The sequence below is a fragment of the Tachypleus tridentatus genome, chromosome 8 (genome assembly GCF_004210375.1).
Source record: "Tachypleus tridentatus isolate NWPU-2018 chromosome 8, ASM421037v1, whole genome shotgun sequence".
In the NCBI taxonomy this organism is placed as follows: domain Eukaryota; kingdom Metazoa; phylum Arthropoda; class Merostomata; order Xiphosura; family Limulidae; genus Tachypleus; species Tachypleus tridentatus.
Window position 1 is genome coordinate 108,925,268 of NC_134832.1, and position 12,683 is coordinate 108,937,950.

The following is a 12,683-nucleotide window of genomic DNA, read 5'->3' on the forward strand; positions in this document are numbered from 1 at the left end:
CTTCGTTTCTCGTTGATATAGTATTATTTTCAACGGAAAAGCTATGTTCTTTCAATATAACAGCCCTAAAAGCTTCAAAATAGTAAGCATATATTTTAATCTCTTTCTTACCATAAGAGCGTACTTGGTCTCTCACTATTTGCATTTCGAAGCATTGCATTGGTGTACTTTATTAAACTTTTTATTAGTACTTAATTGAGTAAAATGTGTAACGAATTAATGAGATATAAAACCACATTTTCTATTTTGTTTCTCTTCTTCCTGAGACGAAATGGTTCGTCTCATTTGTTTTACATGTTTGAGAAGAGGCGATATATTTATGAATTTGGATAATAGTTTTTAATAATTTTAAGCTCAAGATTTGACTGCTTAAACATTCCAAGGATAAAACAAGAGAAGAACAAACACAAAAACAAGAACAAAATCAACAGTTTTGTGGGTGTATTTTCTCCAATACAGCTGCGCAAGGATTATGCAAATTAATCTCATAACAAAATGCAGTTACAAAAAATATTTGATAAATGTGTTTAAAGTAAAACGTAAGATGTAGAAATACCAAAGATATATAAATTAAATGTTTCTTATTTATCTAAATTTAGAAAAAAATTAATCATTCTTCGAAATTTTCAGCCCCCCCAGTAGCACAGTGGTATGTCTGCGGACGTACGCATTACAAACCGGATTTCGATACCCGTGGTTGGCAGAGCACAGATAGCCCATTGTATAGCTTTTGCTTAATTCAAAACAAACACTCGAAATCTTTTTGTAAAGTCCCACACATTTTCAGTTGTAAACAAAAAAAACACATAGTACCTGAAAACAAACAACTGATTTTGATCGCTAACGATGTGCTTACTTTCAAAAGCAAGAAAGAAATTAAGGGTTACGAAACAAGAAACAAATTTTACTTTCCCAATCCATTTATTGGGTTGGCCGTATGTCTCTGAAATAATGTGTAAAATCATCAATACCTGATTAGATACGAATGTGTACATTACTTTAAGCACACAAACGTTTACGTAAGACGACTAATTCTGTGTATAAGCTTAGATTTTATACACTTGTAATGGAAGACTTATGGATAGAAAAGTTATCACGCGTAGCAACAAAGGGTATCTTTTTCCATATGTACCCCATAAAGCAAAAGTAGTGAATTATTTTTTATTACGAAAACGAAATATTGATGAATTTTACGAAAACATTCCTCGTATTGTTCCAATAAAGTTTTTAAAAACTGTCAGTTCTTCATTTTATGTAGAGAAATAAACAGAAGTTTGATGAAGCAGCATCCGTTGTTGAATCAAAAACAAATTGAAAGACAATCTAATGAAATGTGGAAAAATCTATGATAATGCTGCCTTTGACTAAATGAAAGAGCTTAAGATAAATGTTTTTAATTAAACGCGTAAAATTTGTATTCGTCAATGAAAGGAATGATTTTTTTTCATGAAACCACTGTTTGAAAAATACTTATTTATTTCATATTTTTGGAAAGACACATAATATATTGAACATTAAAATCCATCGATGTAGGTTATTTTGCAAGAGGATAGAGATTGTAGTATATAGATGCGGTGCAGAAGCTCACAGCTTCGAAGACGTGCCACGGAAACTTACTGTTCTTTGAAGAAAAATCGCCTGATAATATTTTTGTCAGATTTTTATTTTGTTAGGAAAAAACTATTTTTCTTTGATGTTATTTCTTAATTAAATATCTGAATGATTAATGAGGTTCTCATTCAAATAAGTCAGTACAATATGTTTTCTTCAACATATGAACCTCATTTTAATGGAAGGATGGTAGTAAGGTAATCAATAAAAGGCCACGTTGAAGCTTTTAAAGATTTAATATTACATCCTTTGCCACTAATATCATATTGCATGTACATCATGTACATAGGACAGTAAATGTAATAAGCATATCTTACATCAGGCAGTCATAGCTTTAAAAAAAAACTCAAGAAAAAATACGTTTAATCTATTAAAAATAACTTTAAATGAGAATATAAAAAAAATTGCAAATGACTGTTCATTATCACGAAATTTCCTATGTAAGCGTGCTTCATATATTCATGAAGTTCCACTGCACGTCAATACTAAATGCCCCCCGCTAGTACAGCGGTATGTCTCCGCATTTCCAACGCTAAAATCATGGGTTTAATTCCCCTCGGTGGGCTGAGCAGATAGCCCTTTGTGGCTTTGCTATAAGAAAACACACACACTCAATACTAAATTAAAGGTTTTAACTTTCCATTTAAACATTTCTCATAGGTAAATAAAGGTTTTTGTTTGTTTGTTTTTAATTTTGCGCAAAGCTACTCGAGGACTATCAGTGCTAGGCGTCCCCAATTTAGCAATGTAAGGCTAGAGGGAAGGTAGCTAGTCATCACCACCCATCACCAACTCTTGGGCTATTCTTTTATCGACGAATAGTGGGATTAACCGTGACATATAACATCTTCACGGCTGAAAGAATTGTTGACTTGACAGCGACACTTCCTAAAGGATTTAAATAGACGTTGTTCCATAGCTACGAATAAATAATATTGAAAAGCAAAAATAATGTCAAAGTAAATGCAGTAACAAATACTATTCAGAAATGGCGTCGTACGGTGCGATTCTCTTGGGTTCCAAAAGAATCACTAAGGTTATCACGTCGCAATTAGCCTAGATAAAATTATAGACAATGGTTGTCAACATTTTAACCATAATCAAATGTGACCCGATTTCGTTGAAAAGTATTCACTTACGTAAAAGTACATATGACGTTTTGTGAAAATCCTGTACGTGATCGAGAAAAATGGATATTATTTTAGAATTCAGCGTACAGTAATTACTGTAGAACACTAAACATTTCAAGACAATAACAACCATCGCAGGCCTGTGCAATTATTTAAATATATTATTATGGTTTTAACATTTCGTTGTGCCAAGTGCTTGTCAAAACCCTTTGTTAACATCACAGCTTTTATGGAACAACGTCTATTTAAATCCTTCAGGAAGTGTCGCTGTCAAGTCAACAGTATTGTCTCCTATGAACTTGACACTTCCTTTACTGTTCTGTTTCTTGCAAGAGATTAGCATTATTGCAGTGGAGCTGAACGATTTTGTTGAGGATGCAGTTTTAAAAAACAACAGGATAAACTGAGAGTTACGACTGATAAAAAATAAGTCTTGCTTCCCTTGTAAAGTATGCTTATATTGGCACAGGTCCTAAAAGTAGGAGCGATCTCACTCTAAAGTGACAAAAAATCTTAAATGAGAAGAAAAACATGTTTTGGAATGACAAATATTTAAATACAGTATCGTAAATGTACAGTATATTGCGATCTCAGCAAAGAAACGCACGTGAAAAATTAAATCTATTATATTAATAGATTTAAAAATTTTGAAATGAGCGGCTACCATTCCCAAAACATAAGTTTCTAAATTAATGATGAATGACTGGAGGACAGTAGTAACAATGAACATTTTACACGTGTATGTGCAGTAACAAACATGTAATTCTTGGACGTTTTGGAACATACATATTCCATCTTTATCAAGCTATATTTAACATGGTAAATTATTAGGTACAGACATATAAATTTTAAACAGTCTATAAAAGTAATGTAAATAAAGAATAGAAGTATGAAATAAGTTAAAAGACAATCAAATAAACAAAGGATAAAATAATGCAACGATATTATGCAGTACTTAGAACAAACTAAACTGTGCTGAAGTTGTGCTGGTAGTTAAATTTGGGAATTCATATAAAATAGATAAATCAAGACGGGTAGGTTTTTCAATACGTGTACGAATTGTGGAGTCTGGTGGAATTGACCATTTTTTATACCAGTTCCACTTGATACTTCCATGTGATCGCTTAGATTTTTTTTTTACATTGACTACATCTGAAGCACTTTTGTTATATCTGAGTACATTATGATATATATTCAAACCTTATTATTACTGTTTTAGAGCAAAGTTACACAAAAAGCCATTATCTTTCTTGTGTTTAAATTCCATAAACGTATCGCTGACTTGACTAGGGAAAGATCCAAGTGCAATTCTATTTCTGTGGTAGTTAATGTAAAAATCATTGTAGTTAGCTTTAAGGAAAATTTTGCAAATTATTTTAAACTTCAAATCGTGCTGTGTATTTAGCTAGCATAAAAAACACTTTAAAACAAAATGAAACTAATCAAACTCGGGAGTATTTTTAGCAGTTACTACTAGAGGCGTTAGTTAGAGATGATATGTAAATCGAAGGGCGCAGTCTTCTTAAAATATTCCATAATTATTATTATTTTTATTTTTGAGCACATACTTCTGCATATAGATGATACAGTAACTCCATAAGAATGGGAGATATGAAAAGAGTATACTTCACTGATATGTAACCGCTTAAAGTATTTATTTTGTATTGTTATTACTTCATACAAGATTTCTACATTTAATCAGGTACAGGTGATCTACTATTTGTTTGTTATCCAGATACGACACCACGATTTCATCTACAACAAATATCTTCCTTTCTCTTACTATATATTATTTTTGTTTGGTATCACTTAAAGTGAACTACCTTACTTTAGTAACGTAAATGAGGTAAGTTTTTGTTTGTTGTTAAGAGCGAAGCTACACATAGGTTAACTCTGTTCTGCCAACTTATTCAGTCTTATCGCTGAGCTATTAGGAACCTTTAAATTCTATTCTACCTATCTGGCTAATTACACAACTCAATACATATAAACCGTTATGTAAATATATTGAAACTACCGAAAAATTTAAATCAAAATGACTTAAAACACGGGGATCAATTTTATAGAATTGAGCGTTAAGTGGTACTTGTGAAAAAATATTAATGTTAAAAAGTTTCTGATTTTAGTAATTCTAAACGTTTTCTAGAATTTTAAATATATTTTAAAACTTTTTATAGTAAGCGAATAAAGCACAATCCCATATAAGTATTATGTTTAGAACTGATCTGAAAAGTGTATTGCTGGATTCTTTGACTCGTTTATCCGTAACTAACACAAGAGTTTTAAAAAGGGGCCGACATGGCCAGGTGGTTATAGCGCTCCATTCATAATCTGAGGATCGCAAGATCGAAACTCCTTTATCCTTTTCGGCCGTGGAAGCTTTATAATGTGACAGTCAATCCCACTATTCGTTGGTAATAGAGTAGCCCAAAAGTTAGCGGTGGGTGGTGATGACCAGCTGTCTTCCCTCTAGTCTTACACTGCCAAATTAGGGATGACTAGCACAAAATTATAAAATGAAACAAACCTGCAAATCAATCACCAATTAAAAGTACTCTACACCACAGATTTTTCTTTTACCTTTGCAAAATTGAAAATAAATCTGTGAAATATATGGGTAATTTTAAAATACTTGTTCTGATATATGTACATGCGAAATAATGATTTAGAAACGGGATCTCTCATTATTTAATTACCTAATTTATTTCAGGCTGTTTTACTGTTGTTTCAAAAGAACCTAAAATTCATTAAGTTGTGAGATAGAGCATATTTTAAACATTATTTAAACAGTTTATCTACTAACCAGGATGTGGATTCTGTTGCAGAATCATACGCTGACACAATGAGTCTTATCGGTAAATTTTATTTATGGGGTATAGGGACTCTATATAATTGAGGTTTATGACTATGAGAGTGTTTAGTTCCGTTAGTGATTATTACTGATACAACAACAACAACTACTACTACTATTACTACTAATACTACTACTACACACACACACAACTATAGAAGACACAAGTGAAAAATTCGAAAATACTTCAGAAAACGTTCGTCCATCCTTTACCTACCTAGACCCTATAGGGGAGGGAATACAAATTATCAAATAAATAATCAAAATCACCTAACAAACCCCCGTTTAATTCACATAAGTATCAACCGCCAAAACATCAACAACCATAGAGTAAAATATCTTCTTCGTACAACACCGTATAAAAAAATATTCTAATTACACATAAGAATTACCTAGAAAGAGATAACATCTCACCAGCAGAAAAAGCAGTTATTAAAATGTTTCAAACAAATTACGATTTAATCAGAAAAGAATCAGAAAAAGGGAAATGTTTGTTTTTTTTTGTTTTTACAGGAAATATTCGGTAAAGTTAATAAACATTGAAGAACATAATCTGTCTATATACCGGTTTAATAAATTATAGTTTGTACACATATTTTCAAAATGTTGGCTTTTACTTAGTTCTATGTTACGTTTGAGCAATATTTTAATTAATTTTATTTCTATATAGTTGCTATTTTTACTTTCGTCCAATTTGAAAATTTGAATATTTGTGGTTTTGATGAATTATGAATCCCTTTAATCATTGTTTTTCCACGAAGAAAACTGTATTGTCTTGGAACAACTGACCTTTTATTGTCAATTGATCATCTAGTAATAACTCAAGGACTATGTAAACAGAAGAGGTAATTGGCTTTTCTCGAGTTATTATCTACTTCTGTACACAATGCAATCATTTTGTTGAATGATGTAGCAAAGTAAGATAGTTATAGAAGCAGGAGCCTTCTTTGTAGGGAAAAAATCCAATATACATTACACTGGACAGGAAATAAAGACATAAAGAAAAGTCAGTAAATTAACTTGTAAGAAGCCAAAACTTATCCACCCTCTGTACCATTATTAGGAATTACTCATGGGCTTGGACTACTAATTATATCATACACAAATACAGTATAAAAGATATTAAATTGGTGTTAGACTATACTTCCTTTTAAACGTTTTAATATTACCAAATTTCAAGCGTGAAATTGTTAATGTAATTACTTTAAATACATTCCAAAGTCATTTATAATTCGTACTCAATATATTTTGTATAAACCTAAAGTTATATAAGATACAACGTTTTTGAGTGACTAATAACTAAGTTAATTGATATTGATGTTGGATGTATCTAGGCTACAAATGATATTGGTGCCACATGTATGTAATTTACATGGATATTGATGTCTAACGCAAGTGTAAACCAAACTTAGTTTTTGACACATTAACTGCTTATAAGGCCATGATATTTAACAACATTTCAGATGTATTAAAATAAGAATGAAAATAATTGTACTTCTAATAAAAATGTTCCTATCCATTTGGGAAATGTTAATGAATAATGAAAATATATAATAATAATAGGTCTGGGGTGGCCAGAATGTTAAGTAGATTGATTTGTAATCCAAGAATTGCGGTATCAAGTCCCTGTTACACCACACATTTTCGTCCTTTCAGCTGTGGTGGCGTTATAAAGTAACGGTTAATCCAATTATTCGTCAGTAAAAGAGTAATACAAGAGTTGGCGGTGAGTGGAGATGACCATTTGCCTTCTCTCTAACCTTACACTGCTAAAAGGGACAGCTAACGTAGATAGTCTTCAGTAGCTTTACGCGAAATTCATAAAAAAATATAATAATAATAATGAAGAAGTAAGAGACGGTTAAAAGTAAAGCTGAAAACTGTATTAACCCAAATTTTCGAAGGCATAAAAAATGGTGTGGTTCTACGTAAATATAAAATTACACTAATTATATTATTTGCAAAGAAATACAAAATATTTAAATACTAGATGAAAATACACATCTGTTTGGTTTGAATTTTGCGCAATGCTACACGAGGGTTATCTGCGCTAGCCGTCCCTAATTTAGCAGTGTAAGGCTAGAGGGAAGGCAGCTAGTCATCACCACCCACCACCAACTCATTAGTGGGATTGACTGTCAATTTTTAATACCCCTATGTTTAAGAAGGCTATCACGTTTGGTATGACGGAGATTCAAGCCCTCGACCCTCGTATTACGAGTCGTGTGCCTTTACCACCTGGCCATGCCGAACCTCACATCTGTTAGAAAGTAAAATCTATACTTCAAGATTACAGGTGCAATGCGACCAATCAAAAACTTCCTAATAATTTTTGTTCCTTTTCTTTTTTCTCTCTGTATTTTTCTAAATTAAGATTATGTGGACTGAGTTATAACAATAGACGTTTCTATTCATTTTGCTATACAATATTATCTTTATGCGTTATTTAAGTTATTTTTTGTTAGAATCTATATAGTTAGCTTTGAAAAGTTTCTGGAGTGCAAACCATTTTAGTGAAAAAATATTTAATATTGTCTAATGAATTCATTTATTTTAAGATAACTAAAAACATGAAACAGCAGATATCTATTTGTAAACACTTTTATAAGCTTTTTATCATTATGTATCAACGTATTAAATCTGATTAACTTATTCAATTAATTTCCGAGCCATTTGTCCACAAAATGCATTGACTTTATACTTTTAGTAATGCAGGCCTCTTTAGTCGCAAAGAAAACTAAAGTTACTTTAGCAATGTTTCATTAATTATACCCAAGCCAGTAATTGGGGCTAGTTTTCTCGTCGGTACATAAATCTTAATGGCAAGAAACATTTATAAACAAACAAGCACACCCTGACAGATAATATGATAATGTTGAAGATAAACGATGTGTGGTAATGTATTTTCTCATTTTAAAAACTTTGTATGTGACTGATGATCAAAAATGTAATTTAGGGATATGTTCGAAGTTCAAGACTATTACATCTACAATACTTGTGATAATATTGCTCTATGATAAATGATAGCGAACATCAAAACCCTTACGATTTATTGGAGAATATTGGCCAAATTGATATCGGTTTATTTAATTTTTAAATTTTAATTTTTCGAATAAAATGGAATGAAATAGAATTCCATTGTTGTATATTTAAACAGTTTAATAGATCCTTTTATATTTTTGACTATTGTCTATTGGATATTGGATTATTAGTTATTGATCTTAAAAAATTATATTTATTTCTAACATCATGTATTCAACGTAAGTATGATGGTTTTAATTATATTACGATTTCTACTATTGTATGATCAAGTTATTAAACTAGCATCTGCCTATTTCATATACCTTCGGGCTCATTTCACCTTCGCAATGCCATTCTATCCTTAATTATTCCAATTATCCGATGTGATTTCTGTTCAACCTCTTTCTGTTTCCTTAGATTAAAATGATATTTCATTAACAACATTATTCGGAGGTCTTTTTAGGTTCTACTACGTTTACAACTTGCAAGTTATGGGGTCCACTTTTTTGTTGAATGCCTTCTGGTCTCAGTGTTGGTTGCTATCAAATGAGCTTTCAAGTCTCATGAAACTTTACCAATTTTCTTTGGACAAGACATGTATTCAGTATTGTGATAAAAGTTAGTAAGTCAGTCAGAAAAATGATCCTGTTATGATCTTCACTACTTCTAAATAAACTCTTGAGAATGAACTGGAGGTTGCCCAGTTTTGGTTTCTATCTACGACGTAATGCAGTTTTTGACTAAACTATCCGTCGTTATGATCATTGTTGAGCTCTGCTTACTTACTTATTCTATGACTCCTGTTGTGTTGACCTGTACTGCCTTTTCTTATTTACATTCTCCTGGCAGTCTTCATCATATTTAAATTAATGAAATCTCTCTAGGTCCACTCAATATTCTTGGTGTTTCATAGTGGAGACATTTCCTCCATATTTTCTTATTCTTACTGAATCTAGACTTCAGTTACTTTATGACTGCTCGGTCTAATACTTTTAATATTATCATTATGGTATACAGTGTAGAACTGAACATGTTTACTTGCATTATTCGAACTTCTGTTTACAAAAAAAAATATCGAATTACAGTAAAGCTCAAATATTTATTGATTATAGAAGTTAAGGTGGTTTAAATTAGTACAAATAACAAATAATGATATTAATACTAAGACTACTAATTAAATATACTTTATACTCATAAAACAACAATACTTACGTACTTTTAATAATTTTATCACTGATCATAGGGAAGTTGGAAAATGACTAATTCAAGAACTTGTAAAAGCAGAAGGCTTTACAAGGCTATAAGTAAATAGCAAATTTTATGCTAAAATAAGAATAAAAAGAATATTTTTAATCACACGTGCTGATTCACTTAAGAAATACTAACAAATATTAATAGCAAATAATAGTACAAAGATTAGTAAATAGTATCCCTTCCACCAAGAAAAAAAAAAAAAAGATTATAATAAATGTAAAATTAAAAACTTAACCAAACGTACGTGTCTGTCCGTAGTTGGATGCTACGAAAAGAGAACATAGTAAACAACTTCTTGTAAGTTTGTTTGATCTTGACCAAAGCCACATTGGGTTTTCTGCCTTGTCCACGGCAGAAAAGAGAATCCAAGATTTTAATTTTAGCGTTGTAAGTTGTGAGAAAACTAATAAAAGTGGTTTTAAGCTAAAAACTGAGCAATAAATATAAATTCGCTACAATATGCTCAGCAAATGGATGAAAAACTGTGAATTGATTTTTGAATTAATCGATAAGAATGTTTTTTTACAGTTTTATTATCAGAAGCCGTTATCATGTTTAAAGTAAATATTTCCTTTCAAGAACGGGGAAGGATATATATATATAATACCTTATTCCTAGGATTGGGGAGAATATATATACATAATACCTCGTTTGAAGAGTAGGGCCCGGCATGGCCAAGCGTGTTAAGGCGTGCGACTCGTAATCTGAGGGTCGCGGGTTCGCATCCCCGTCGCGCCAAACGTGTTCGCCCTTTCAGCCGTGGGGGCGCTATAATGTGACAGTCAATCCCACTATTCGTTGGTAAAAGAGTAGCCCAGGAATTGGCGGTGGGAGGTGATGACTAGCTGCCTTCCCTCTAGTCTCACACTGCTAAATTAGGGACGGCTAGCACAGATAGCCCTTGAATAGCTTTGTGCGAAATTAAAAAAAAACAACAACAAAAAACAAAATCCTTTCAAGAACGGGGAAGGATATATATATATAAATAACTCCTTTCAGCAGTGAAGGATAAGAATTTTTGTATAATTCAGCGGCGTTAGCTTGAACTGTTAAATCTTAGAAGAAAGTACTCATTACGAACATATAATCTGTAGTAATAAAACCTTTGTATCAATACATAACTAAATTATGAAGGTATAAAATAATAAAATATGTAAAAGTTGTCTGTTGTAAATTTGCATTAAGTTTAAACAAGCCACAAATAAACAGTTTAGAGGTGGTGAAGTATAACCGCAGAAGAAGTGGTCTGTTAGAATGTACACTATTCTTGGTATTTTGTGAGATTTTAAAATGTATCAAGTGATTTTGTAGATAACAACGATACTTCCCATTCGTAGTCGACATTGTTAAGTTGAATAATCAGAAGTTTGTCAAATAGGTATTTCCATTCGATATTTATATTAGGCTAGTGTAAACACTCAATATAATGATCCATAACAAGCTCTTTATCACAATAAGTACCAGGTTGTATTACCAGAAAACTTATTATAACGTAGTATGAAGTATTGAATATATTTATTATATATATTATTTTTATGGGATAAACGAAATGTTACTAACATTTTATAACAATATTTGTACCTCGTACGGCATATGAGTCCAGTGATACCCAGAGTGGATTGGCTAATTGTCAAACACAATGCTGGATGCCACACAGTTAGAATCTAGCTTTTATCTATGGGTGTACGTTTGCACTCGGAGCCTGCTGGCAGGCTACAGCTTTGAATTCATCCCAAAGTCTATTAATATGTTAGTGATTACCCAGCCATGACGTAACAGTGTCTCGAAGCTACCAAAATATCGGTGAAGAGGACTCTCAAGAAACCACTATAAAAATAAAAGCCATAATGTGTGTGGCTACAGCGTGAATTTAAAGTAGTTAGATATAAAAACAGCATCTGGAGTGTGAATAAAGTTTTAAATTAGATAGATCTGTTAAGTTATATTTGAATAACCAGTGTATCATCAAATGATTAAGGAGTAGAACAATTATATAGTTTCAAAACTATATTAGATGCATTTTAAATAAATATACTGTTATATCTTGGTTTAAAAATATATGCATGTCTGTTAAGTATGTGGGATCATCAACAAAAAATCCCATATAAAATGTTATATAATAAAACTACATTTTAAGTTTAATGTGTTACCATCCTATATATGATAGTAATAAAGAATAAATGATGACTTAAAGACTAATGATTTGATATATTTAATGACTAAAGAGATTGCAAATAATGACTTATAAATACATATAAACACAGCTGGAAGCTGTTTGCTGTGGTGCCAAATCCAGAAAGACTAAATCAGGATACCTGGAACTTCTGGTATGTATGGTGTAGTTGAGGTAAACGGGCATTTCTAAAACGGAAGAAATAAATATGTCGTTTAAGAGATGAACGAACAGAGTTGTATTGGACATACTCCTGTATATATTTTTATCACATGCTTGTGTGTTTGAGACGGTATTTTTTCTTACATGCATTACATGTAACATGCATTACAAAAATAAGTATTCTTCCAGTGTATTGCACGAATCATGTAAAGTGTCCTACGATTGCATATCATCAGCGAACTTGTGATAATGTCTTACAATAATTGCAACCCCTGTTTAATGTATGCCTGATACTCCTAACGGAGTTATTTTTACCTGTATTTGTACAACGTTTACGGAAGATTTAATCTCCTGAAATAACTTACTTTTTCTCATCTTATAATATGTTAGAGTATAAAGGGCACTTTTTATCTAATTGGTCGAACATTTAATTTTCTGTGAAACGCTATGTTCATAGTAATAATTAAAGTAAACTTGGTAT

General features: G+C 31.5%; 1 protein-coding gene across 2 annotated transcripts in view; it reads right to left on the reverse strand.

The window, feature by feature from the left end:
* LOC143223182 (uncharacterized) overlaps positions 1 to 11,584 on the reverse strand; it is a 52,823-nt gene extending 41,239 nt beyond the window's left edge. The window contains exon 1 of one of the 2 annotated variants that reach the window (XM_076450761.1): positions 11,449 to 11,584. The gene's annotated coding sequence lies outside the window, so the exon portion shown is untranslated. The remainder of the gene's footprint in view (positions 1 to 11,448) is intronic. The other variant, XM_076450762.1, reaches the window with a different exon arrangement.
* Positions 11,585 to 12,683: the final 1,099 nt, after the last annotated feature.